The sequence below is a fragment of the Varanus komodoensis genome, unplaced genomic scaffold (genome assembly GCF_004798865.1).
Source record: "Varanus komodoensis strain SLA01 unplaced genomic scaffold, ASM479886v1 scaffold129, whole genome shotgun sequence".
Lineage (NCBI taxonomy): Eukaryota > Metazoa > Chordata > Lepidosauria > Squamata > Varanidae > Varanus > Varanus komodoensis.
Window position 1 is genome coordinate 227,264 of NW_025335373.1, and position 24,512 is coordinate 251,775.

A 24,512-nucleotide genomic window follows, 5' to 3' on the forward strand; every position below is an offset into this window, starting at 1 on the left:
CGCTCGCCCGCCCGCCCGCCGGCTCCTCGGATGGCTCGCCGCGCCCTGCCCCGCCGCCTGCCCTGCCCTGCCCCGCCGCCCCCTCCCGCGCCCCGCCAGGCGGCTCGGCAAGTCCGGGCGAGGCCCGGTGGGAGCCGCCCTGCTGGCAGCCGCGCTCAGCGCCGACGCGCGGCCTCGCCTCCCTTCGCCCCGCACCGGCCGCGGGCCCGGCCCCGGTCCTGCTGCTGCCGCTGGGGGGCCGAGGCACGAGGGGCGCTTTCCCACCCAGGGCCCAGAGCGGAGCCCCCCGGCTGCTCCCGGCCCCTCATCCCTGACCTGCCCCATCAAGGCGGTCCCCTGTCCCCTCCACTCCAATCCCTTTCCAGGGTAAGGACGGCCTGCTCCTCGGAAAAGCCGCAGTGCCAGTGCCAGTGCCAGCCGCGGCCCCCAATTCCAGGCGCAGCGTCAATACCTGCGATGCTGGGGGAGCACCGCTGTCCCAGATGCAGCACCAGCCCTGCTAGGCGGGTTGCACCGGGGCAGCCTGGCTCAGCCGCCAGCCCCGATGCCCCTGACCTCCGTGGGCAAAACTGGCGCCTGCCGTCCACCGAGTCCCTCCCTTTGCTAGCAGCAGCCACTGCGGTCCCCCGTCCGGCCACAGGTGCCTCAGTCCGGGAGAGGCAAGCCCCAAGCTGCTCCCCGCTGGGCCTCTGCCGAGGAGAAAGGGTTCTGCTCCCAGGCGCCCGTCGGGGCAGCTGCACCGAGGGCGGCAGAGGCATGTGTCATGCCCAGGCAGGACGTTCGCTGGTCCGAATCCCGCATTTCGCTCTGTTCGGAGGTGCCGGGACCCGGCAGCCACATCCGATTTAGCTGCTGGCTGAAGCCACTCCTGCCCACCCCAGAGGCAGTACCCAGCAACGGCCCCTCAGCAAAATCCTTGCTCAGCCTGAGCGGCGCATGTGCATGAGCAAGTTGCACCAGCAGCGATGCTGCGGTGCGCAGGGGAAACCTCATCTGCACCGGCCTGATTTCAGAGCGAGAGGAGCAAAGAAGGGGAAGGAAATCCGCATGACTTCACTCATCTGTTCATTCATATTTCTTAAATCACTGTAAAGCAATATTGGCTGGGCGTAGGGAATAAACCGGCCACGCACCCGGAGTGCTCCACAGAGCCGACAGGATAAGACAACGCAATGCGAAGCCAGCCAATAAGCAGAGCATTGGCTCGACGCTGGACACGCCCTGGGGAGCAGGCCAGAGCAAAGGGCTCCCCAGCTCCCCTCTGTGTCCCCAGACTGGCGGGGCTGCAGCCGGACCGCCACGCGCACCAGACAATCCGCCCTAGACCCCCAGGGGGCCCTTCCTCATGGGGCCCCTTCCCTCACGGGAGGAAGCATCCATTATCGATCTACATTTCCACAGGAAGCGACCTGAACAAGGCAAGGGGGACACTGCAGAGTCCCTCCCCTTCGCAGCACTGCGCTCCAGCCCCCTGGGAAAAGCGAGCCGAGAGTGTGCTTTGGGGCATGTGCTGTCGGGACAAGCCCACGGCCACCAGGCTGAGCTGCCCTGAGCCCGCTGGCCAGCACCAAGGCACCTTCTGACAGTCCAGGCAGCGCAACTGCCTGGCCATGAAACGGCTGGTACTGGCAGGATCCCCGGTCCTGATCGCCCACCGCAAGGCAAACCAGCTAGGCAGGCGCGTGTGTGTGGGGGGGGCGGATTCCAGAGAGGCACAGCTCTTTGGCCAATTCTCATGCTGAATTGCATACCGGGGGTGGGGCACAACTGAGGGAGCCCCCCCTTACACAGCCATGGCTCCAGCAGCCAATTCCACTTCGACACTCCCCCCCCCCCCCACATTCGCCATCACCCGAAGGAGGAGTGTTTGGGGCACTGAGGCTGCCTAGATGGGGAGCAAAAGGGGATGAGCCGGACAGTTGACCCAACAGGAGCACTGACAATCTACCCCCTGCCAGACGTCCAGAAAGAGCGTCCTGTGCTAATCACCCATTCACATGGCAACTGGGCATAACTCAGAAAAGCGGATTCACACCATGCAAACTTCCTTCCGAGAGAGAGACTGAAGTCCACCAGTTTGGAGGACTTTAAAAGGGGATCGTGCACATTCATGGAGGAAGGAAGAGGCTGCTAGTCTCAATGGCTGCTAGTCCTGAGGGAGCCTCTTCAGAGCCAGTATGCCTGCCACACCGGTGACTGATAGCATGAATGAATGTGCGTATGTATACACACATGCGTGTCATAGAAACAGAGAAACAGAGCGAGCCAGAAGGGGCCTCCCGGGCCATCTAGTCTGACCCCCGGCTCCAGCCGGCTCCGCTCACGACACGCCCACCATGCGCATGTCCAGCCTACCTTTGAACACCCGCACCGGTGGGGCCTCAATGACCTCTCGAGTCATGCCCTTGGCCCCCATCCCGCAGGCGGGCTTTTCCTTGCCACATCAGGTTCCTTGTGGGAAACAGGGTGGCGGACTACCTCGACTCCAGCACAACTTTCAATAAAGTGCCCCAGATATCCCAATTGGCAAACTAGCCCCCAGGGAGCCAGACGGAACAACCAGCAGGTGGATCCACAGTCGGCTACAGAACGGGGTCCAACAGTGCTATCGGGGGCATCTTTTCTAGCTGCGGGGAAGTAATGGGCAGTGTACTGCAGGGTTTGGTTCTGGGCTCGGCGCTCTTCAACATTTTTATCCATTGTTCGAATGAGGGAGGGTGGGGAAGACTTGTCAAATTTGCAGATGACATAAAAGTGAGTAGGGCGGCCAATACTCAGAAGAAAATTCAAAGCGATCTTGACGGGTTGAAGTGCTGGGCTGAAAACCGCATAATGAAATTCAGTAGGGGCAAATGCCAAGTTCTGCACTTAGGAAAAAGAAGCCAAATGTAGACCTACAAGATGGGGGGACCCTCGGCTCAGCAATCCTGCGTCTGGGAATGATCCTGGAATTGTATTCACAAGCTGAATATAAGCCAACAGCCTGATGTGGCTGCAAAAAAGATAAATGCTCTTTTAGGCTACATGAATAGAAGAATCACTTCTAAATCACGTGAAATACCAGTGCGCCTCCACTCAGCACTGGCCAGGCCTCATCCGGAGTTCTGTGTCTCATTCTGGGCACCACAGTTGAAGAAAAATACAGACAAGCTGGAAAGGAGTCAGAGGAGGACAGCTGGGAACTCAAAAGCCCTGTGAGGAGAGACTGAAATAACGCGGCACGTTTAGCCCCGAGAAGACTGGGGGATGATAGGATGCCATTCTACAAATATTTGAAAGGCTGACACAAAGAGGAAGGCCGGGATTCCGTCTTGCTCAGCCCAGAGTGCAAAACATGGGCTAATGGGCTGAGTTACAGGAAGCCAGGTCTTGGCTGGACTCCAGGAGAAGCAGCTTGGCGATGGAACCCGCGACCCTGGAGCTCGTGGGCCCTCCGGCACTGGACACACGCAAGATGCAGCTGGGCAGCCACCTGTCGGGGGTAGTTCAGCTCGGAGTCCAGCGCAGAGCAGGACCCAGTGGCTGATGGTTCTGTGGGTAAAGAGTTCCCCTTCGGCCTGATGCAACTTTCGGGTTCTTCCTCACTTCTTGAAATGTACACAAGAGGGTCTTGCTGGCAGCAGGACCCTCATGTGGGTCTTCAGGCCAAGAGGCGTCCCTGCAACACCCACTCTGGCTTCAGAGCCAAATGCCACTCCTGCTGTTCTCCTTGGTGCTTAGGGCCCTTCGTGACACAAGCCGGGGAGAACAGCCCCTTCCCTCAGTGAGGAGGCAGCTGCATCCCCCAGACAGGGGCTTTGCATGCACTGCAGGCCTGGCCACACACAGCCGGGCCAGAGGGGTCTGCCCGTGATTTGTGTGGCACCTGGCTCGCAGTACTGCCGATGGCCACTGGAGGGCAGCAGAGACCAGCCAGTTAACAGGTGGCGCAGGTGCAGGGGGAGCGCCTGCAGGACCCCCCCCCCCGCGGGGGCTTCCGTCTGCTGCAGGTTTCAGTCTCCAGACCGGCTGCAGAGCACAAGTGTCAGATTCCACGCACTCACATGGTGTTGTGGCTCCCCCCTCCCCGCCAAAGACACCGGGGGGGGTCTACATCACCCTAGCTGCCCCACCCATTCAGGCCGCAGCAGGATCACCTTCCTGGGCCAGCACGCAGCATCCCCAGCCGAGCAGGCCCAGAAAAGCGGCTGTGCAGGACATGGGGAGGCGCCTCCTGCCAGTCCCCTCCCCGAGTTGGCTGATTTCCTGTCCTTGCTCATTCAGCCCAGAGAACCTCCAGCCACCACCACCTCCCGGGGCAGCGAATGCCATGAAGGGAACACAAGGCTGCACCTCTGGGGCAGTCCAAGTCCCCCTCCTGGCCTCGTTTGTGCGAAGGAAGCCTGCACCCCCACAGGAGGCAGGGCCTCGCCTTCCACACAGGTATTCATTCTCACAGGGAAGCAGAAGCCGCATGGACCGAAACCAAAGATGCTATTATGGAAGAGTGCCAATTCCTGCAACCAAAAGGAAAGAAAAGGCAGATGGCAGAAGAAACACCCTCTGTTGCTAAGGAATGGTGAGAAGCAAAGCAAAAGGTGGGAGAAGAGGAGCTGAATCCCAAAAGCAACTTTTCAGCAACTAACACACTGAGACAAAAAGAACTATTACAATGGCCAGTGCAAAGAAGTAGAAGGGAAGAACAAAAGAAGGAAAACATGAGACCTCTTCCGGAAGATATAAATAATCCAGGAGAATGCTTAGATGAGATCAGGAATGCTGAAAGAACAAGAAGGGAACATGCCCCGACGAACGTGGAAGGATGTGCAAAAGCAGGACTTGCGCTAAACTGGAAGAAAACAAACATCACGACTGCAGAGACCTGCGCAGCTTCCAGCCAAAATGTACTGAAACCGCCAACGATTTGCGTCCGCCGGCTCAGTCATCAACTCAAGCGGAGACGGCCCACCAAGAAATCAGAAACGGGCCGGAACGGCAGCAGCGAAGGACCTAGAGGCGATAATCAGCCGTGAGGATGTTTCACTGGAGGCCAAGAGCACCCACCCTCCTGTATTCCCAATCCCAATCTACGGCTGAGAAAGCTGCAGTGTGAAGAAAGCTCTCGGAAAGAAAAGCGGCGTGTTCGAACCACGATGCTGAAGGAGAGCGTAGTACATGCCCTGGACTGAGCAACTCAAGCCGGAACTCGCCCTGGGAGCAAAAACGACAAAACTGAGGCTCTCGGACGCTGGGGACATCGTGAGACGGCAGGACTCCCTGGAGAGGACGGCCACACGATGGAAAGTGGAAGGCGGGGGCGAAAAAGACGGCTGCCCATGAGATGGAGGCCCTCCACCAAGGCGGCCACCACCATGCGCCCACACGGCGAGCAGAGCGGCCAAGGACAGGGCGCCCATCCACGGGGCCGCCACCCGTCAGAGGGGCCAGAGCACAAACGCCACTTCTTCGCCAGTGGCCATCTAGGTGCCATGTCCGGCCCCCGGGGCTGCAGGGAGGGCAAGGCAAGGGATGCGCCACGGGAGGCCCCCTCGAGAAGCCCTCCGGCCGCAGTGTGGAGGGCAGGGCTCGGGGCCCAGCAGGGCTGGCCCAACTCTTCCGGGAGGCCTTGGGCGCAAGAGGACTGTCACGGTGGGGCAGGAGAAATGCAGCGGAGAAAGCAAATGGCCGCGTGGCGGCGCCTGTGGATGCGCCACGCAAACCCACCTCAGAGCCAAGTGCGCCGCAGGCCACCAAGGAGGGCGGGACGGCTGGCAGGTGGGAGAGGCGCCCACCATGCCGGAGGCGGTGCCCGGCTGCTGCCAAGGCACGTGGCTGGAACTGCCAGGGAGGGCCCGGAGCGTCCGGGACGCAGCGTCTGGGGTGGGAGTGAGGGCCACACGTGCCCCGAGCAGCCACTGCCAGAGCCGGCCTGAGCAACGTCACCCATTGCCACCGGGGGGCCTCCGCACACCGGCGCTTGCTGGCCCCTTGAGGAGCCAGGCATCCAGGAGCAGAGGAGGGGCTGCGGACCACAGAAGGCTTGCGTTGCTTCCCTGCCCCGCTGGGGGCACCAAGGCAGGCCGCCCAACCCACTCTGCTGCTGCTTTGCCAAGTAGGTGAGTGTGGGGGGGCTCTGCCTGGCTCTTCCCCACACAACACGCGCCCCCCCCGGCTCAGTTTCTCCCCCTCTGCGCACACGAACAGTCACAGAAGCGCCAAGGCGTGGACCAGCAGAGTGGGAAGGGGCCAGAGGGCCATCCGTGCAGGACTCCCAGATGAACCATCCCTCTCAGGTGGCCGCCCAGCTGCACCTTGCGTGCCTCCAGGGTGGGAGGGCCCACAGCACTGCCCCCCCCCCCGGTCGCTGGCTCCACTGCCGTGCTGCTCCGCCAGTCAGGAGGTTCCTCCTGATGTGCAGCCAGAACTGGAACTTGGAACCCACTGTTCCATGTCCTGCACTCTGGGATGATCGAGGAGAGATCCTGGCCTTCCCCTTTGCCTTCCCAAGGACATTGTTCAGTTGGAAAAGGTGCAGAGCAGCACCACGCAAATGATCCGGGAGTCATTCAGCCCAGGAAAAGGCAAGTCGGGGAGACCTGCTCAGAAGCGCTTAAGATTGCATGGTGTGGAAGAAGGGCGGGAGGAGACATTTTCTCCGTCCCATAACAGGCACAGGGTCATCCCATGAAGCTGACTGACGGGGAGCTTGAGGACAGACACGCAAACGGAGGGAGCCAGAAGGGGCCTCCTGGGCCACCTAGTCTGACCTCAGCTCCAGCCGGCTCCACTCCTGACATGCCTGCCATGTGCATGTCCAGCCTTTCCCCGAGTACCTTTGCAGATGGGGCTTCAACCACCTCTCTTGGAGGCCCATCCCATCCCCTCGGGGCCCTAACCATCAGGAAGGACTTCCTGGCAGCCCCCCTAAATCTTGGTTCCCTGAGCTTTGCTCCACTGGAACGCACCCAGCCCTCCTCCACAGGGGAACAGAGGTCACGACCCACCTCTGCGTGGCACCCCCTCCTGGACCAATATGTCGCTAACAGGTCCCCTCAGTCTCCTCCTCTCCGGGCTGAAGAGGCCCGGCTCCCTCAGACTCCCTCATGCGGCTTCCCCTGCAAACCGACCACCAGCCCCGTGGCCCTTCGCTGCACCGATTCCAACCGGGCTCTATCCCTCTTGCAAAGCGGTGACGCCAGCAATCCGGTGGCTCTGACTGGGTGGATTCATGGGGCGGGGGCTCTGTGGCGACTGGCCCCGCCTGCCCCGTGCTCCGTCCTTCACCCGCAGCCGAGCAGCTGGGCAGGATGAGGCCGCCCATCCCTGCTGCTTGGGGTCCCTGGGGCAGCCAGCTGGCCCCCACGTGCTCAGAGGGCCGGACTGGGTGGGTCTGGGGTCTGATCCAGCAGGGCTGTTTCACGTGGCATCCTTGTTGCAAGAGTATCTAAACCGAAGGCCAGAGGAATCATGCCCCGTCCATCCAACATTTCTGCGCTGCCCACTAATCCAAGAGGCTTCCCCAGGCGGCTCACGCTGCTTGCCCCTCCAGTTCTTCGACGCTCGTGGCCAGCGCTGCCAGTCCCACCCAGGGCAACGCGGGCACATGCGCTGCCCGTGCGCTCTCCCGTCCGGCTCCTGCTTGTGCCATCCAAGGCGGCAGGCAGACCCACAAGCGCTGCCAAGAGCCGCTGTTTGCAATCTGCAGTGCATCTCCGAAGAGCACGTGGCAGAAGGAAGCGCTGGCTGCTCAGTCCCACATGCTCCTCCGCAGTGGTGCTGTCCAGGCGGGCAGCTCCTCGAAAAGGGGCTTGGAGCCCATCTGGAGGCTGCGCCCGGGGCGTCCACAGAAGGGTGAGGGCCGCAGTACGCGCCCCCTCCCTCGTGGGGGCAGCAACAGGAGCGGCCTCCCGTCCCTCTGGCATCAGACCGTCCGTCACTCTGCTCCCACGGGCAAGGCTCTGTCACAATCATGCCCACCATTCCCGGGGACATCCGGGCCTCTCACAGAAGCCTTCCTGCCGCACGCGTCTGAGTGTGGCGCCTCCGGCTCTGTCGCTGCACAGGCCCAGGCCCAGGCCACCACCCGGAGGCGCACCCTTCCCTGCAAACCAAGGAGCGCCTGAGGAACATTCCCATTTCTCCACAGAGAAGCTCACCAGCGCTTCCTCCATGAGTGTTAAATGTTTCAGGCGGCTGCAGTTCTGCAAGCTGTCTGGCTCCCGCAACCGTCTCAAGAGATGCTTCCCCAGTTTTCCTTCTGATGGCCCTCAGTCCTGCCCAAACGTGGGGGGGGGGTGGCCTTGACAGCCTGGAGTTTGGGAATGGCCCCCTCCTTCCCCATCCCCCTCTCTGCAGCAGACCGGCTGGCTTAGCCCTCTGCTGCACCCGGGGAGGGTCAGCTCCTGGTGTCGCTCTGGATCCAGAACCACCCTCGATTCCTACCCCAAGGGCTCGGAGAGCAGCGCGGGCCTAATGGGCAGATCCCGTGTCACGTCTCCGGCTCTCCTGGAGTTGTGAGTAAGCCACCATTGCTGGCGCTCATTTCGTGTCCATGCTGCCCAATAGCCAGAGCCCTCTGGGCGGTCACAACAATTCAAGTGCGTTAATAGGAACGGATACTGTAAAACAGCAGGTCGAGGAGGGTCCCTTTCAGCTCGGCCTCCCGGCTGCTCGAGCCTCCTTTACCGGCTGCCGCTGCCTCCATCTTAGCCTGGGCAGCCAACGCGGCTCGCTGCACGGCCCCCTCCTCGAGCGGAGACCAGCACAAGCGGCTCAGAGAGATCCCAGAGCCCGCCACTGCTCACCCAATCCACGCAGCGCCCACCCTGGCAAGCAGCTCCCACCCCCACTTCCTGCCGTGCCCCTCGGCCTTCTGTGGGACGAGGGCACAGCGGTCGAGAGTTGAGGACGAACTTCCCCAGAGCCAGCAGTGCCAGCAGCAGGGCCCGGGTGCCCGCCAACCCCCCGGCGCACCCCAAGAACAGCGGAGTGCCGCACTCTTTCTTGCTCGGCTTGCCCTCGCAAACGAGCCAGATCGTCGCAGGTCTCAACTCTGTCACCTCGTGAGCCCTGGGGGAAAGGGGGACGCTCACGCACAGCCCCTGGAAAGGTGTTCCTCAGGCAGGCAGGCACACGGCAGGGAAGGGAAGCCTCGGCGGCCACACCCAGGCGCTGGCTGCCCATATTGCCGGCTCGCTTTTCCAGGCAGGCCAGCACTGACACAGCGGGGGGTACTTGAGGAGGGGGACACCCAGGGGGCCGGCATTAAAGAAGCCAGGGGCACCGAGGTGCAGAGACCCACTGTGAGAAGCCTGCCTCCCCATCCTCTTCGGGGAAGCGGGGGCTCTCATGGGTGACCTTTGGGATGAAGAACCAGCAAGTGCCCGGGCAAGACAGGCCTCCAGGGAGAGAGGTGGATTACAGAGTCCAGGAGGCCAAAGCCAGGCTGGCTTTGCCGGAAGACTGTACCGAGAGACCCACCCGCGGGACTGCCACGCACAGGAGGGGGGTGTTTGGGGTGGTCCCCTGCAGGGTTCCAGCCAGCCGGGCCCCCTTCCACGCTACCTCTGTTCCACCCATCCTCCCGACCATGGCAGCCTCTCTCCTCAACAGCCAGCATTCCATGGCCACGGAGCACACGTGGCCCTCGTGGCGCCGTTTGGTGGGACTTCCCCCTACCTTCTTGTCTGCGGGCCTCAGGCCTCCCCCAGGACGCCAAAGACTATCCTCCTTGTGCGCAGACGGTGCCGCTCGGCCACACCAGGAGGCACACCTGCAGCACGAGCAGCAGCAGATCCGGGAGCCACTTCCTCCCTGCTGCGGCACCGACCTGCACCTGAAGCAAAGGGACTGCCCCCCCCCCACATCCATTCATAGCACAGGCATGGCTGAGCCGGGGGCAGGCAGCGGCCACAGGATCCGCTCTGCTGGCACCGGACACGGGCGCCAGAGACCTCCTCCGGGCACAGCCAGGTGCACTTGAAGGGCCCAGGGGAATTCTGGGCCGGCTACCCCCCGCCTCGCCCTGGTGGAGGGCACCCCGCCACCCATGGAGAGAGCAGCCGCAGGGGCCGCCACACCACCCAAAGCGGAAGCCACAGGGCCGCCTGCAGCCCAATCGCTTCCTGGCTCTGCCCGCAGGGCTTCCGGCCCCCCGCTCCCTGCACAGCCGTGCAGAGAAGGGTGCCCAGCCGGGAGGAGGCACCTGCGCTGCCCCACACGAGGGTTCCCCCGACCCCTTTCCCAGCACGCTGATCCTGGGGCACCGAGGGGGTCCCCGTGGGGAGAGCTGCTCCCCCTCCCCCATCCAGGTGGCCAAGGGGGGGCGCTGCTGCCAAGGGGCCTTCCCGAGGATTTTCGGCAGGGAGCGGCCACAGAAGGAACGGCAGACACGATACCCCGGCCGAGCCTTCCCGGCTGGCCACCGGGAGCCAAGAGCGCTGCCTCGCCTGCAGGCTTGGCACCAGGGCACAGAGCCGCCCGGCACACAAGGCCCCCTTCCTTGAGGCGTGTGCCCGGAGGAGCACGGAGGCCCTTCCGCAGGCACTTTCATCTGCACCAGAGTCCCGATGCCTCCAGTGCTCGGGCAGGATCGAGGGCCGCTGTGAAGGGCAGCCTGGCCCCAGCCCCAGCATCTGCCCTCGGGGCAGCAGGGTGGTGGCGCGCTCCTCCCCCTCCGGGCTCAGAAAAGCCCCACAGCCAGGCCGGGGGTCCCTCGCCAGCCAGTTGCCCCACAGGCCTCGCTCAGAAGCAGCAGGAAGAAGAGCCCTGCGAGGAGGGCTCAGCCAGCCAGCCCCCTCTGCAACCCGAGATCCGGACGGGCCCCGGGGCCCTTGCCGCCAGGCCACCGGGCTGAAGAGCCCCCCTCTGAGGCCAGGCAGCCCCGCGGTGCAGAAAGGGCATTTTAGATGGAAGAGGCGGGGGGCACTTGGAGTCCGGTGGCCTCTTTCAGCCCCCACTTGTTCAAGCCAAGCAGGGACCCGCACGGCAGCCAAAGGCGGTGGCACTGCTGCTTCCTCCCCGATGCCCCATCCTACTGCGGGGAGGAGGCGGGCTTCCCCCATCTCCCCGGGCTGTGCCAGAGGTCGGTTCCCATGGCAATGGCTGGGCTACAAGCCATCGCGGCCTCCCGGGAGGGGAGAGGCTGGCTGGGAAAGGCCCGCTGCCTCCAGGGGCTCTGCGTGGGGCCGCCGCCGGGAGCGCACATGTGGCAAGGCGCAGCTCCGCACCGGCGCACGGGCACGAAGGCTTCTGCCGGAAGTGAGGCCGGGGGCGCCGTCCGTGGGCCCCTGCGGCAGCGCTCCAGCAGGGCTCTGCTGCCGGCCGGCCGGCCGGCAGCGAGCTCCAGAGCAAGGCCTGCGCTTCTGCGGGGGAGCCGGGCGCTGCAGCGAGCAGCCCCGGAAGGCCGGCACTGGCAAGGCGGCGGGCGGGCCCTGCCCTGGGCACGGATCTGCACGAGGGCAAGCTGAGGGCCTGGGCAAGGAAACGGCGCCAGCGGACGCCAAAGCGGGGCGCGGGCCCTGGGGAGGCGAAGGGGCCTCAGAGGGAGCCCGGAAGGAGCCCCGCAGCCGAGCCCCCACCACGCTGGGGAAGCAGCCGCCTCGGCGCCACGGCCGGGGACCGGCTCGCCGCAGCGCCCCTGCCCCAGGCGCCCCCCACCTGCAGCCGCACCGCCTCACGCCCCGCAGCCTGCCCAAGGCAAGCCCCCCGGAGGGGCCAGCCTGCCTGCCGGGGAAGGGCAATGCCAACCCCCCCCCCCCCGCTGTGCATGGGGCTGGGCTGGGGGAGCAAAAGGCCCTCACTCGTAGGGCCTCCCCTGGAATGTGTCCAGTTCTGGGCACCAAGATTGAAGAAAGATGCCGGAAAATTAGATATGGTCCAGAGGAGCGCAAGAAAAATGATCCCGGTTTGGAAATGCTGCGCTGTGAGGAGAGACTGGGAGAACTGGGCATGTTCAGCCTTCAGAATAGAAGACTGCGGGGTGCGGGGGACAAGACATGATATCCTGCTGTAAGTACCTCAAAGGCTGTCACAATGGGGAGGTCAAGATCTCAAGATGCAGGACATGGAAACAGAAACACAGAAACTGAGCGAGTCAGAAGGGGCCTCCTGGGCCATCTAGTCTGACCCCCAGATCCAGCCAGCTCCGGCTGGCTCTGCTCATGACATGCCCACCATGTGTATGTCCAGCCTATCCTTGATGGGGCCTCAACTACCTCTCATGGAAGCCCATTCCATGCCCTCGGGCCCTCACTGTCAGGAAGTACTCCCTGTCATTCCAACTGAACCTTGGAATAATCCATTCAAGCTCCCAGACTCAGGCCAGGTATCAGGAAAGGTTTCCTCACAGCCAGAGCGAAACGGCAGTGGGCCCAGGCCAGCCACCTGGAGAGGTGGGGGCTCTCCCACGCTGGAGGCATTCAAGGAGCAACCGGACAGCGCTCTGAGTGGCGCAGTGTGACTTGGTGTCCTGCCACAGCAGCGGGTGGCCCTGATGGCCTTCACGGCCCCTTCCAGATCAACTCTTCCATGATTCTGTGAATCAGACAACAGCCGAGGTGAAGCCAGGAACACCTGCTGGGCCTTGGGGTATTCTGCCCCACTAATAGCACAAAGAAATCCCAACGTCATCTCCCTGAAGACCAACTGAGGGCTCGCAGCAAGCCCAGGCACACGCATGCCCCAGCCCCCCACCCCACTCCTCTGTCCTGCCACCTCCAGAGGCCCCCCCCGGATCTCGCCAGACCCCAGTCCTCTCTGCGCACCGCAGACTAGAAAGGGGCGGCTGGCAATGGCGGGAACGGCGCAGGGCCTGCCGGCTCACAGGAGCCAACCGAGAAAGGCGGAGGCCCCGAGTCCATGCCAGGAGAACGGGGGGCACGGGCATCCTGGCCGAGGCACCCCAGCCGCCACGCAGGCCGCCGGCAGGCCTCAGGCAGCAGGTAAGGAGAGCAGCAGAGAGACGGCACCCGCCCCCTCCCCCGGAGCAACACTGGGCTCCTCGCAGCGCGGCCTGCTGCGATCTCCTCGCCCGTGTCTCTTTTCGGGGCATGGGGGGCTTTCTTACATCCGAGGGTTGCATGTGGCAATTGGGTGGGGACCACATGCTGCCACCCCCCCCCCCATTTCACCACATAGGGATGGGCAGTTGCTGAGATCTCTCTGCCCCGCCTGCGCTCTCACCTGCCCCTCCGCCAGCCCAGCCCGCCAAGCAGCTCCATTCTGTCTGCTGAGGGGGATTCACTTCACGGCCCCTCGCTGGATACTCTGGAGCCTCTCCAGCAGGGTGCAGCCCCTCACCCATTCGCTTGGACGCAGAGTGGCTTCGACATTTCCACAAGGAATACGTCTGGCCACAGCCCCTCCAAGGGGATCTCCCGGAGCAGGAGGAGATGCGGAAAAGAGCGGGCCAAGGTGATCGGGGGCTGCAGCAGGTCCCTCCCCAGGAAAGCTCTCCGGAGCTGCGAAACCGAAGTGCGAAGTGCACTTAAGGGGGTGCGTACCAGGACCGTCTGCAGCGGTGCGCTGCGGGAGGAAGGCGCACAGCACTGGAAGCTGGGGACACCCTAGGCCGCGGGGTCCACCACATGCCCCACGGGCCACATGCGGCCCCGAGGCTTTGTTCTGTGGCCCCCTTTGCTGCTTGGAGACCCTCGCTGCCCCTGCAGACCAGTGGCTGGGGAAGAGAGCAGCCTCGCCAGAGCCCGCACTGCAGGCCCCTCGCTCCTGAGACGAGCCGCCAGCCCAGCCGGCTCTCAGCAGCACGCCTGGCCCCCTCCCACGACAAGTGACAGGTGCTCAGCTGGAGGGAAATCGGGCGCCTCCAGGCTTGCCGGGGGGGGGCACTCAGGGGAGTCCCCGGCACTGCGGGCCCCACACCTTCCAGCTGCCGAGCGCAGAACTCCCTGGAGCTCGGTGCCTCCCTGCACGCCAGCAGCCGTGGGGCAGCCCCGCCGAGGGGATCGCTGGGCGGGGGCTGGCACCCGGTCGCGTGGCGCTGCCGCCTGTCCTTGAGGCCGTGTGCGGCCACTGAGCAGGTCGCCCACCCTCCTCGTCCCCCACCTCCTGCCCAGGAGACCTCTCCAGCCCCCAACATTAATGGTTAAAGGATGTATTTAATTAACCATTAATAATGGCTAATTAAGTACAGGAACTGCGTAGATTAAATTAAGCAAATATATCAATTCCCTATATGGAAATGTCATTCACTGGGCGGCCCCGGGTTCCATGCTGAGGTCCGCGTGTGGCCCTCAAGGTACGAGAAGCTGCCCCAGCCTGCCCTGGGCATTCGATCCGCAGTGAACCCGGGGCCGAGCAAGGGAGCCGCTTCTGCACACCACACGCCCACCGGCAGGATCCACCGGCGCAGGAAGTGGCGCCAATCACGGGCCTCACCCAAAGCAGGCTCACCGATGGGGCAGCACAGGCTCCTGGCCACGAAGACAGGATGCAGCCTGCTGCTTCGGGACCTGGGTGCAAATCCCGCACGCAGCCACGAGGCTCACTGCACGAACCTGGGCCGGTCACCATCTCTCAGCCTGGCCTCCTCCACAGGATTGTTGTGAGGGGGACCTGGGCAAACAGGGCAGTGCCAGGCGCTGGGGGCCGGCAGATCTCCCCTCTGTGGGGGCTGCTCCTGTCTGTCCCCTGACCAGTTGGATTGCTTTCTTTGCAGGACTGCCCCACCTCCACTGCACATCTGACAGGCAGCTCAAATTCTCGCAGAGATGATTAAATTTACAGCCTGCTCAATAACAACACGACATTTGGAATCACCCCGAGACCCGGTTCCCCCTGCAGGCGCAGCTTGGCTTTCGCGTGTACCCCACTGCCCTTCCCCAACCCGCCTGCGGTTCAGTGCCAGGAACGCCCGTGGGCCGGGAGAAGGGCAGCGATCCGGCCCCGCTTACACCCTGCCGCACTTCCTGGTTTTTGGGTCCCACTCAGAAGGGGGTGGACTTGTTTTGTCCCACGTGGCGCCACTCCAGTCCAGCCACGATCGCCCACAGGGCCCCCGTTTCCCGCTTCTCAGGCCAACGAATCTCTGCGGGGGCAAACCTCTTGCCCAGTTGTGTGTCCATTTTACAAACCAATGCAAAACGGCAATCCGCCCCCAAACCTTTCACTGGCAGGTACTCAAAACACGCCACTGCGGCGCAGGCGATCCTCTCAGCCTGGGAGGGGGCAGAATCCTGGCCCCTCGGCAAGGAAGGGGGGGAGCGCAGGCACTCCTGGCACCGTGGTGAGCTGCCGCACAACCAAAGCTGAGCCTAGGCCTACTCTCCTGCAAGACCTGGACCGGGGCCACGGCAGGCCTGCCCTGCTGAGCTGGTGGCACCTGCTGCTCCGACAGGCCACGTGGGCACAGGCCGGCAAGCCGCCGTCGGGACAGCACGAGGCCGGATTGTGCAGTGGGGGAGGCGGGGGCTGCCTCTGGAGGCGCCGGGCAACACATCCGCTCCCCAGAGACCACCCCCCGCCAGCCAGGAGCCCACTCCGGGCAAGGCGGCCATTCCGCCCCCTCACGCCCCATGCCAGGCCCGGAGCATGTCGGAGGGAGGCGGGCGGCGGGCAGACCGGCTCCGGGCTCCTGCCAGGAACAGGCGGAGGAAGTGGGGCATGACGAGAGCCCGGGAATGAGCGCCATGGGGCACCCCAAAGGCCAGGGGACGGGCAGGGAGCCCCCCCTCTGACCCAGCACACTCCCAAGAGGCAGGCAGCTGCAGTGTGCGTGCATCGAACGGCCATGCCCGGGGGGAAGCGGGGTGCGCTGTGGGGAGGGCAGGGGCTCCGGGGGCAGCACATCCCCCAGCGGCCTGCCGTCCCCGCTGCACACAGCTTTCTGTGGGGGGCGTCAGTATGGCATCCCGAGGAGCCCCCACAGGCCGAGGGAGCACGAAGGGAGGACCCTGCCCAGCCACGGAGCCTCTCGAGGGCCCCTCCATGGCCACAGGAAGGCCGCTGCATTTCCACGGCGGAGGACACAGATGCGGGCCGCAGGGGACGCGGGCCAGTCCCACGCAGGCCAGGCCTGATGCCGGCCGGGCAGCGAGGCCTCCCCAGCCCGGCCCCCCCGCCAGCGAGCCTGCTGCGCTCCCCTCCCCCCGTCTTGGTTCTACAGAAAATCTTGGAAATGTGGCCGTGGTGCCTCCTGTTGCTTGGATACCAAATGGCAAAAGCACGAGAACCCCCTAAATTACCACGTGACTTGCCAGTGGCACAATAAATGGCGATATTTAAGGAGAGTGGAGGAAGGCCCTGGGTTCGAAGACGGCTCCCCCACCGCCTGGGACTGCACCTGTCCACCCCCCCCCCACGAGCGGCGCACGTGGCCGAGACAGGTGGGCCTCCCCGGCCAGGCCGCTTCCCGGGCAGCGGCCAGGCTCCCTCCTGACTCCCGAGGCCCCCCACACCGAATGGGGGGGGCACCGGAGCCCGCCACGCTCAGGCCCACCGTGTCGCCCTGACCACGGCTCAGCACAGCAGCCAGCAGCACCCAGGCCACCCGACAGCACGCGGCTGCGTTTGCCCACAGCTCCTCTCCGCAAAGGGGGAAAGTAATGGCCACATGCGATGACAGGCAAGGCGCCCGCAGAATCGTGGAAGGCTGGCGGGGCAGGGACCCCCCAGTGCAGGACTCCCCGTCCAGCCGGCCCTCCCTCCCGGAACACCTCCGGGGGGAGCCCACAGCCCCCCGGCCACGGGCCCCGCCGCCGCCCCGCTCTGCGTCAGGAGGTGTGCGGCCAGAACTGGGCGTTCTCTGCTCTAGAACCGGGACGTGGGTCCCCAGCTCCTGGGGACCCTTGGGAATTGGAGGAGCTGCTGCAGGCCACGTCAGGAGTGCCTAGCCCCCCGGGGGCCCCGGCCATCAGGGACCACAGCTCTGGATGCCAGGCTGGCCCTAAGCCAGGGCGCTCGTCCCGAGTCTCCTGAATGCTCTGGCAGCTCCTGCGCATGGGGCCGTCTGCGTCAGCTAATTGCTTGCAGTGCGTCGCAGCTAATGCCTTCTTCAAGCGCATGCTCTGGCAATGCCCCGCAACTGCTTCTTTACGGATATACATATACATTTTGTACTGGAACAGTCCGTGACATCCAGTAACGTAACTTATGCAACCGCTTCATGGAGATCAGCAAATGAATTCTCTGCAGCCTTTTGACAGCTGAAAGGCTGATATTACAGGACTGGAGGAATAAACGCTCGCTTCCCATAACTCGATGGGTGGGTGACCTTACCAACGCGCCTGATGCATTAATGGGTGGCAGTTAGAGGCCAGCTTCAATGGGAATGTATTCAAATGTTTGGTCTGCATTTGCTGAGGCCTCTGCATATTTCTAGAATGCTATTTTCATTTTGCATAAATCTACAGAGCCGAGCTCAGGGAGCCAAGGTTCAATTGGGATGCCAGGAAGGACTTCCTGACAGGCAGGACCCCCAGGGTGTGGAATGGGCCTCCACGGGTTGAGGCCCCATCGGTGAGGGTGTTCAAGGATAGGCTGGACATGCACATGGTGGGCACGTCGTGAGCGGAGCCGGCCAGAGTGGGGGTCAGTCTAGATGGCCTGGGAGACCCCTTCTGACTTGCTGTTCCTCTGTTGCTATGTCACATGGGGAAATATTTAACAGTGATTTCAGGTGCCCGTGGCACCATGTTGCAGGCCACTGGACCGGGGGATGGCGAGAGCTCGGCGGGGCTTGTTTGCACAGTCGAGCCCCTGCCGCTCCCTTGCCCAGGGCTGCGGATGTCTCCGGCTGCGTCACCCCGACCCGGTCATAAGAAGCCCCAGGTTGCCCAGGCAGGCAGGTAACAGCCCTTCACGGGCAGGACCAGCGGCCTTCACAGCCCTGTCCAACTCTGCGATCCCATTCTGCGATTCTTCCCCTGCCAGGAAGGCGAGGGGGAGCCTGAGCACAGAGATCTTCTGCAGGGGAAGAGTGGATTGCTGGAGGCCGGGTGGGGAGGGGAGGGGCTCACACCCAAGCCAGCGGCCTGCCCTGCCCCAGTGCCACCACCGGGCAAGCCTGGCCCGCTCTGCACTGCTCTGCTCTGCTGGAGAAGCACGGCCCTTCTCAGCCCGGCCCTCCGGAGGGCCGGCCTCCCTCTGCGGAGGGGCAGAGCTTCTGCCACGGGCAGCTCGGGAGCGGTGCAGCAGGAGACGCACAGGAGGGGCCCCGTGCGAGGGCCAGCGCGAGAGATGCTCATGCAGCGGTTCCACGACCTCCTTGCCCCCCTCCAGCTCCACCGCCGTGCCCCAGGCCAGCCGCCTCCCCGGCCACGCTCCCGCCTCTGACACGCTGAAGGGTTCGGCTTTCTCACTTTTGAAGCGGACTGCTCCCCAGACTCTGTGCCTGCACCCCGGATTGTCCACTTGCAACTCTTCTTATGCGAGCTTCTGTTCTTTCCTGCTCTCCGGGTTTGCACAAGACCCCCACTTTTTCAAGGGCGCCCTCTTCCCTCAGGCTCCTTCCTTACCACCTTTCGTGGGTGAGGCGAGACCCACAAGCTGCTCTCCCGGCGCTTCGACTTCCAAGCCACCTGGAGAGGCCAAGGCTGCAGCCTTCTCGCCTGGCTTCGCTCTCCTCGGGTTGGAGCTACCCCCTCCTCTTAGACCTAATGTGCCTGCCCAGGGCCTGCGTGCCAGCCGCCCACATGACCTCTGCGTGATGTAGGGCGGGAGGGTCGGTGCTGCAGGAGCTCAGCACTCCTGACCGCTGGCCGGGCCAACAGGAGTTGAGCATCCAAGCATCTGGAGAAGGCCAAGCTGGGAAACCTGCACCAGGTCCTGGAGACCACGCAGAACTGAGCCCAGAGCCCCCCCCCCCCCGGATGGTTCCATGGCCAATCTCTCCGTGGCACAAGGAACTAGAGGCGAAGCCACTCAGGGCCTTCCAGGGATTTGGGGTGCAACCGCCATGAGCCCCAGCAGCATAGCCAATGGTCAGGGTTTCTGGGAAGAAGAGTCCCCAGAGCAATGGAGCACCAGAAAGCTCCCACAGAAGCAGAAACTGCCCCCCGCCCCCAGCCAGGACTGACTGGGAGGCATATCCAACTGGTCTAGCCGTCAGAGAAACAGAGTGAGTCAGAAGGGGCCTCCCGGGCCATCTAGTCTGACCCTCGGCTCCAGCCGGCTCCGCTCGCGACAGGCCCCCCATGTGGACGTCTACAAGTTTCCCCCTTTCCAATGTTGCTTGAGGCAGCTCACCGCATTGACAAGGGTTCCCGGAGAAAAGGCTACTGTTAGCATGCCACACCCATGGAAGAGGGCTCCCCTTCCCACCCTGGTCCCCGTCAAGCCAACAGCCAGTCCAGGCAGTCAAACAATGCATTTTGGAGACCAGACCTGCTGCAAAGCAAAGATGCATCTCGTGTTCTGCACAGTTGTTAGATATAATTTTGCTTATGTCTGCTTCAATGGTACCTAAGAAATCCTAATATGAAAATGGAGACAGACAGACAGACAGACAGACTTGGGTCAAAAGGGGGGACAATGAGGCACCCAGAGTCCAGCCAAATCAGTGCAAGGCCAAGTTCTAAGCATTCAGGTTCTAATCACCCCAACACATGGGGGGGGGAGGGGAATGAGGCTCCTTCCCAACACAAAGAACATCCTCACCTGATAAATACATAGAACCTTGTCTAGGAAGAGTCAGCTGCATGATAAAACGCAAGTCCAAGTGAGGAATCGAAGCCTGTCTCAATCTCAGGTTCCTCAGATAAGATCTCATGCAGGTAAAGACAAGGCTGCCCCAAAGCGGAAGGGCGAGATCCCTTCTCATTCATTCCAGAGTGCAAGACATGGAATAACAGCTCAAGTTCAAAGAAACCGGATTTCGATCAGACACCTGGAAGAATTTCCCCACTCCTGGAGCAGTGGGACAACTGAGCCAACGATCTAGGGAGGTGGTGGGTCTCAATTCAATGTTCACCGGAAGGGGATGGGGCGCGATGGCCTTCTGGCCCCTTCCACCTCCACCCTATGAATCTAAATAACACAGCCAAGAAGTTCAGCTCTGTGACTTCATCTTTTGGGAAATTAATAGCTGCCAGGGGCAAAACATACACAACCTCTTAACACTGCAAAGATCCTTTCATTTATACACAGACATAAGCAGGCAGCAAGGATTGTAAGATCGAAGGGTACTCAGTTTTGGGAGACCCAGTTATTCCCTGAATAACAGAAGTATGTGTGGAATTATCACCACAAGCCCTTGCTGACCTGCTTCGTACATAACGTTAAATCATGGAAATTCTATCCAAATCCAGCCACAGTAACAAACAACCCAGAAAAAGAACCCGAGTTTATTGTGGGGCTGTGAACTCTGGGTTGTTTAAATCATTGATTGCCATTATTTACGAACCCAGAACCTCGAGCCATATTCCCAAACTTCAGAGGCAGTGAGAAAGGGTAGTAAAAAAATAAAAATCCATCCGCCACGCCACATGCCAACGTGGCTGTGCTGCAAGGACATTCCGGATACAGGGAGCAAGTGGATGGAGGAGGAGCAAAACGATCCATGGACTGAGGAACCAATGGTTTGTTCCATCGTCTGCCAGACAAATCCTGGGTAGAGCAATAAGCCATTGGTTAGGTGCACCATAGAGTAGCGCTATGAAAGAGCAAGGTCGCTGCGGACACGTCTACGGGGAAACTGGTCTAAGGCTGGGACCTGACACAACTTCGGTGGGAGCAAGCATGGCACTGTGGACTGCTGGGAACCAGGCGGTGCCGGCACCCGCTGCCCGCTCACGCCACGGCAAGCAGGGGCCGCCAGGCCAACCACAGCCTTCCGTCCGCGATTCGCTTGTGCAGACCTGAAGCTCCGGCCGGCATCTTCCCCAGCAAGGCAATCGGGAGACGAGAACAAAGCACGGGCCGCGGCGATGGCCTGTGGAGAGACGAGCCGGAGCACCGCCTGCACACCACGCCAGGTGGCCACGAAGGGGGATCTGCCACCCGTCTAACTGGCCCTGCTGGCAGCTGGCTGCGACTCGCCCCTGGCCCAGCCGGCCACCGGTGTGCACACAAGCTGCACTGGAAAGGAGGTCCAGTGGTCCAAACAGACTTCGCTCAGTGCCTAAAATTAGACACTTCCGGTCCAGAATGCAGCTTGATGCCCGGACCTTCGAGCCCTGCCAGAGAGAACTCGTCGGTGGGGTGGGGGCAGAAGACGCCACCAGCAGGACCAAAACTGAGATTAGGCATTGTCCTTTTATTGGCGTGTTCAAGAACTGCCAAGCAAAATACCTAGAGCCAAAACAGCCCCTCACCCAGCACTGGAGGACAGAGGGTCCCGGCAGCAAAGCATGGGTGGGGGGGAGACACAGAAGAGATCCCACGGCCCAATTAGCTGATTAGACAAGGGAAGCAGGGGCTGCTGCTGAATACAGCCCAGGCATGCAATTTCCGCTTGTTGGATACTGGAAAAGTAGGAATTGACTGCAACTCAGAGTCACGCCACTAACTAAATCATGGTTGATACTCTGATGCGCTTAATAACCGGATGTAGTGGAAGTGCAGCTAATCTGCTAATAATTAAAAACGCTCAACGTCACAGATTCAGTTATAGGCACCTGAGCTGGCAGTGACCAACCGGCAAGAAAGGGAATGTGGGGTCAGGGTGGGCCATGCAAGGGACCCCCGGACCAGCACGCAGCTGCTGTGAAGGCAGCAGGGTCCACATTACGGAGCTTCAGGAAAGGGATCAAACACACAGCAGCCAGTTTTGCAACTGCCTTTCCACAAATCTGTGTCTGAAGCAGCCATGCTTGGAATATTGCACACAGCTCTGATCGCCTCACCCTCAAAGTCACATACTGTATTGTTGGAAAAAATGCAAAGCGAAGGCAACCGAGGTCTCGGGGGCCTGGAGCATGGGTCTCCTTTGAGAAAAGGCTTTGAAAATATCTGGAGTTGTTTGAATGGGATGAAATGGGGGTGGGGTGGGATGATGCTAATGTTGCGGAAAGGGGGGCTTTCCCCCCTGCCTATCCCATGGCGCAGCTACCTGAGCAGCCAATGGCATTGATAAGGGATAGATTCGAGAGGAGGGGGCGAAAGTTGACCTCTGGCATCAGAGCAATAGCAGCCAGGACCGGCCTCCCCTTGCACGGCGGAACGGCTTTGATCAGCGCATCCTGCGGGAGGCCTTCCCACCGTTCCGCTCTGTGCATCCTGGACCACCTTCCATGGCAGGACTAACACCGGCGGTGCAACATGCGCCGGGGCGTTGCTGACCAGCTCCCACAGGCATCTGGCCGGCGGCTCTGGTCCGGCCCCAGCACAGGCCTGTGGGACGCGTGCGCATGCGGCCATGGATTTCAGCCACTGGGCAGTTCAAGTGAGGCCACGGGCTGGGGAGAGTCGGCTGGGGCCCTGCTGGAGGCCCCACGCTGCCCACGGCCAGCTGCCACCAGCGGCCCGGACCTGCTGGGCAGTGAGGCTGGAGGAGGCCATTCCCGAAGGCTGCTGGAGCCCTCCAGATGTGGGGGGCCCGGCCCTGAGTGCTCCACATGCCGCTGGCTCCAGGAAGGGGCCAGCAGCCTGCACTACCAGCCTCACTGCGGGCAAGGCAGAGCCCCAGCAGCCCTGGTCTCCGTTCCTGAGCAGCCGCTGCCATCTGCCCCCAGAGCAAGCTGCCAGGCTTTGGACTCCTGATGGCCCGGCCCAGCCTGGCCCGGCGGACAGCAGGTTGGAGCGGCGCAGTCAGACCCCGAAGAAAGCCATGCACAGAGATCTCACCACTCCCCCCGGCCCACACACCTTGTGTCTCAGGACACGGCCGACAGCCATGGAGTCGAAACGGATTTTGAGCACTCAGCGCCCCCTCCCCGAGCACCCACCCCCTCGGTGCTTTTGGGGACGGGCACTCCCTCCCCCTTTGCAGGAAAACTCCAACAGCCCCTTCCAAGAAGCCCTCTTCACAATGCCACCTGCCAGCTCCCAAAGTCCTCTTCCGGTGGAAGGATGCGCCCAGGCAAAACGCGCACACACACACGCTCGCTCTTTTCAAAGGAGAGGAGGAAAGCAAGAACAGAAGAACTTCTGTTCCCCCCCAGCCATCCCAGCACAATGGTTGCATTTTTGTTGCCCCGAGCGAGCGAGCGGAGCGTCCTGGAGCACGGGGAGCCGGGAGAGGCGTTCTCAGTCGCCCTCAGTTCTCCGCCCGCCATAACGGGCAGCCTGCACAAGCCGCTGGGCTTCCCTCACAAGGGTTCTCCTCCCACCTTGGGCTGGGCATGGGGACGTGGGCTACCCGGGCCCCTTTCTGGGTGCCTTTGGGCCTGTCGCCCCTCTCACCCTAGCCCTCCACACAGGACTGCCACTGTAGTGAGGAGAAAATGGAGTAGCAGAGAATTGGAGGGCCTCCTTGGTTCCTTGCAAAAAGGAAAAAGCAAATGCAATATAACGCCGTTCCGAAAGCACCTCCGGCCCCCGCCCCATATGGCCCACCAAGCAGCCGGGGAGGCGGCACCGCAGCCTCTGGCACAGTGCAGGCGCTTCGGCACTACTGGCCTCAGGGCAGAATTTCCGAGCAGATCCACACCCGGCTGACTCAGGGATGTGCCGATGCCACCCCCTCCTTCCCTGCACATCACCGCCGCTGCCACGCTTCGGCACAAACACGCCCCCGGGCCCACCGCCCGCCACTGCCTTGTCGGCAAGCGGCAGACACGTGCCGCACGAGCACTGCCGTGGGCCAGGCGGCTGTGGGGTGGCCAGTCCCGCCCACAGGGATCAGAAGCACTGCCCGTCCTGAGCCTCAGCTCCCGTCACCCTGCAGGAGTGGCCCGCACAGGTCGGCCACACGAGGAATGCCCATTGCCGGCACAGTGCCGAGCGGCCGGCCAGGCGCTTCCGCAAGGAGAGGTCGAAGGAGGGAAGACCCCAACCCGCACTCAGGGCCACGCCGGACACACGGACCACTCCCCAGGCGGGCCCATGTGACGCAAGTGAGGACCAGGTGCCCGAGACTCAGACGAGAGCGCGCAGCATGAGAACGGTGCCCTTGCGCTCGTGGAAAGGGCGGTTCCGTGAGCAAAGGCGGACTTGGCACCTTCTGCACCGACTGGCTCGGGCCTTGCAGCACGCCTGGACTCCCGCGGCATCCCGCCAAGGCGCCACTGCTGCGCGGGGGGGGGGGGCGCCCCTGCTGGTCTCGGGATCGGGACGCAGGCGAGCGCCACGCTCGAGGCCTCTCCAAGGCGGGCGGCTCGGGCGCCCGAGCACGCAGCCCACGAACGTGCCCGGGCCATCCGGAGGGGGCTGCCGCCCCGTGGACGGCGCCTTCCGCACGGGCTGCCAGGACGCCGGCAGGGAAGGGCCCCGAGGAGCCCGGGCCGCCGGGCGCGGCCTGCGGGCTCCGCGCCCCGGCACGTGCCAAGGGCGCCCCGGCGCCGCTGCCGCTGCGGCCAAGTGCCAGAGCGGGGGGGGGGGGGCGGAAGGAAGGAAGGAAGGAAGGAAGGCGGGCGGGCAGCAGGATGAGCGGCGTTTGGCAGGGGATTAATCACAGCCTCACTGCAAAGCCAATAAACCCT

The 24,512-nt window shown here is 62.9% G+C and overlaps 1 protein-coding gene across 4 annotated transcripts in view; it reads right to left on the minus strand.

Annotated features, from left to right (window-relative positions):
• AGAP3 (ArfGAP with GTPase domain, ankyrin repeat and PH domain 3) overlaps positions 1 to 24,512 on the minus strand; it is a 75,408-nt gene that overhangs the window by 50,459 nt on the left and 437 nt on the right. The window lies entirely within an intron of this gene.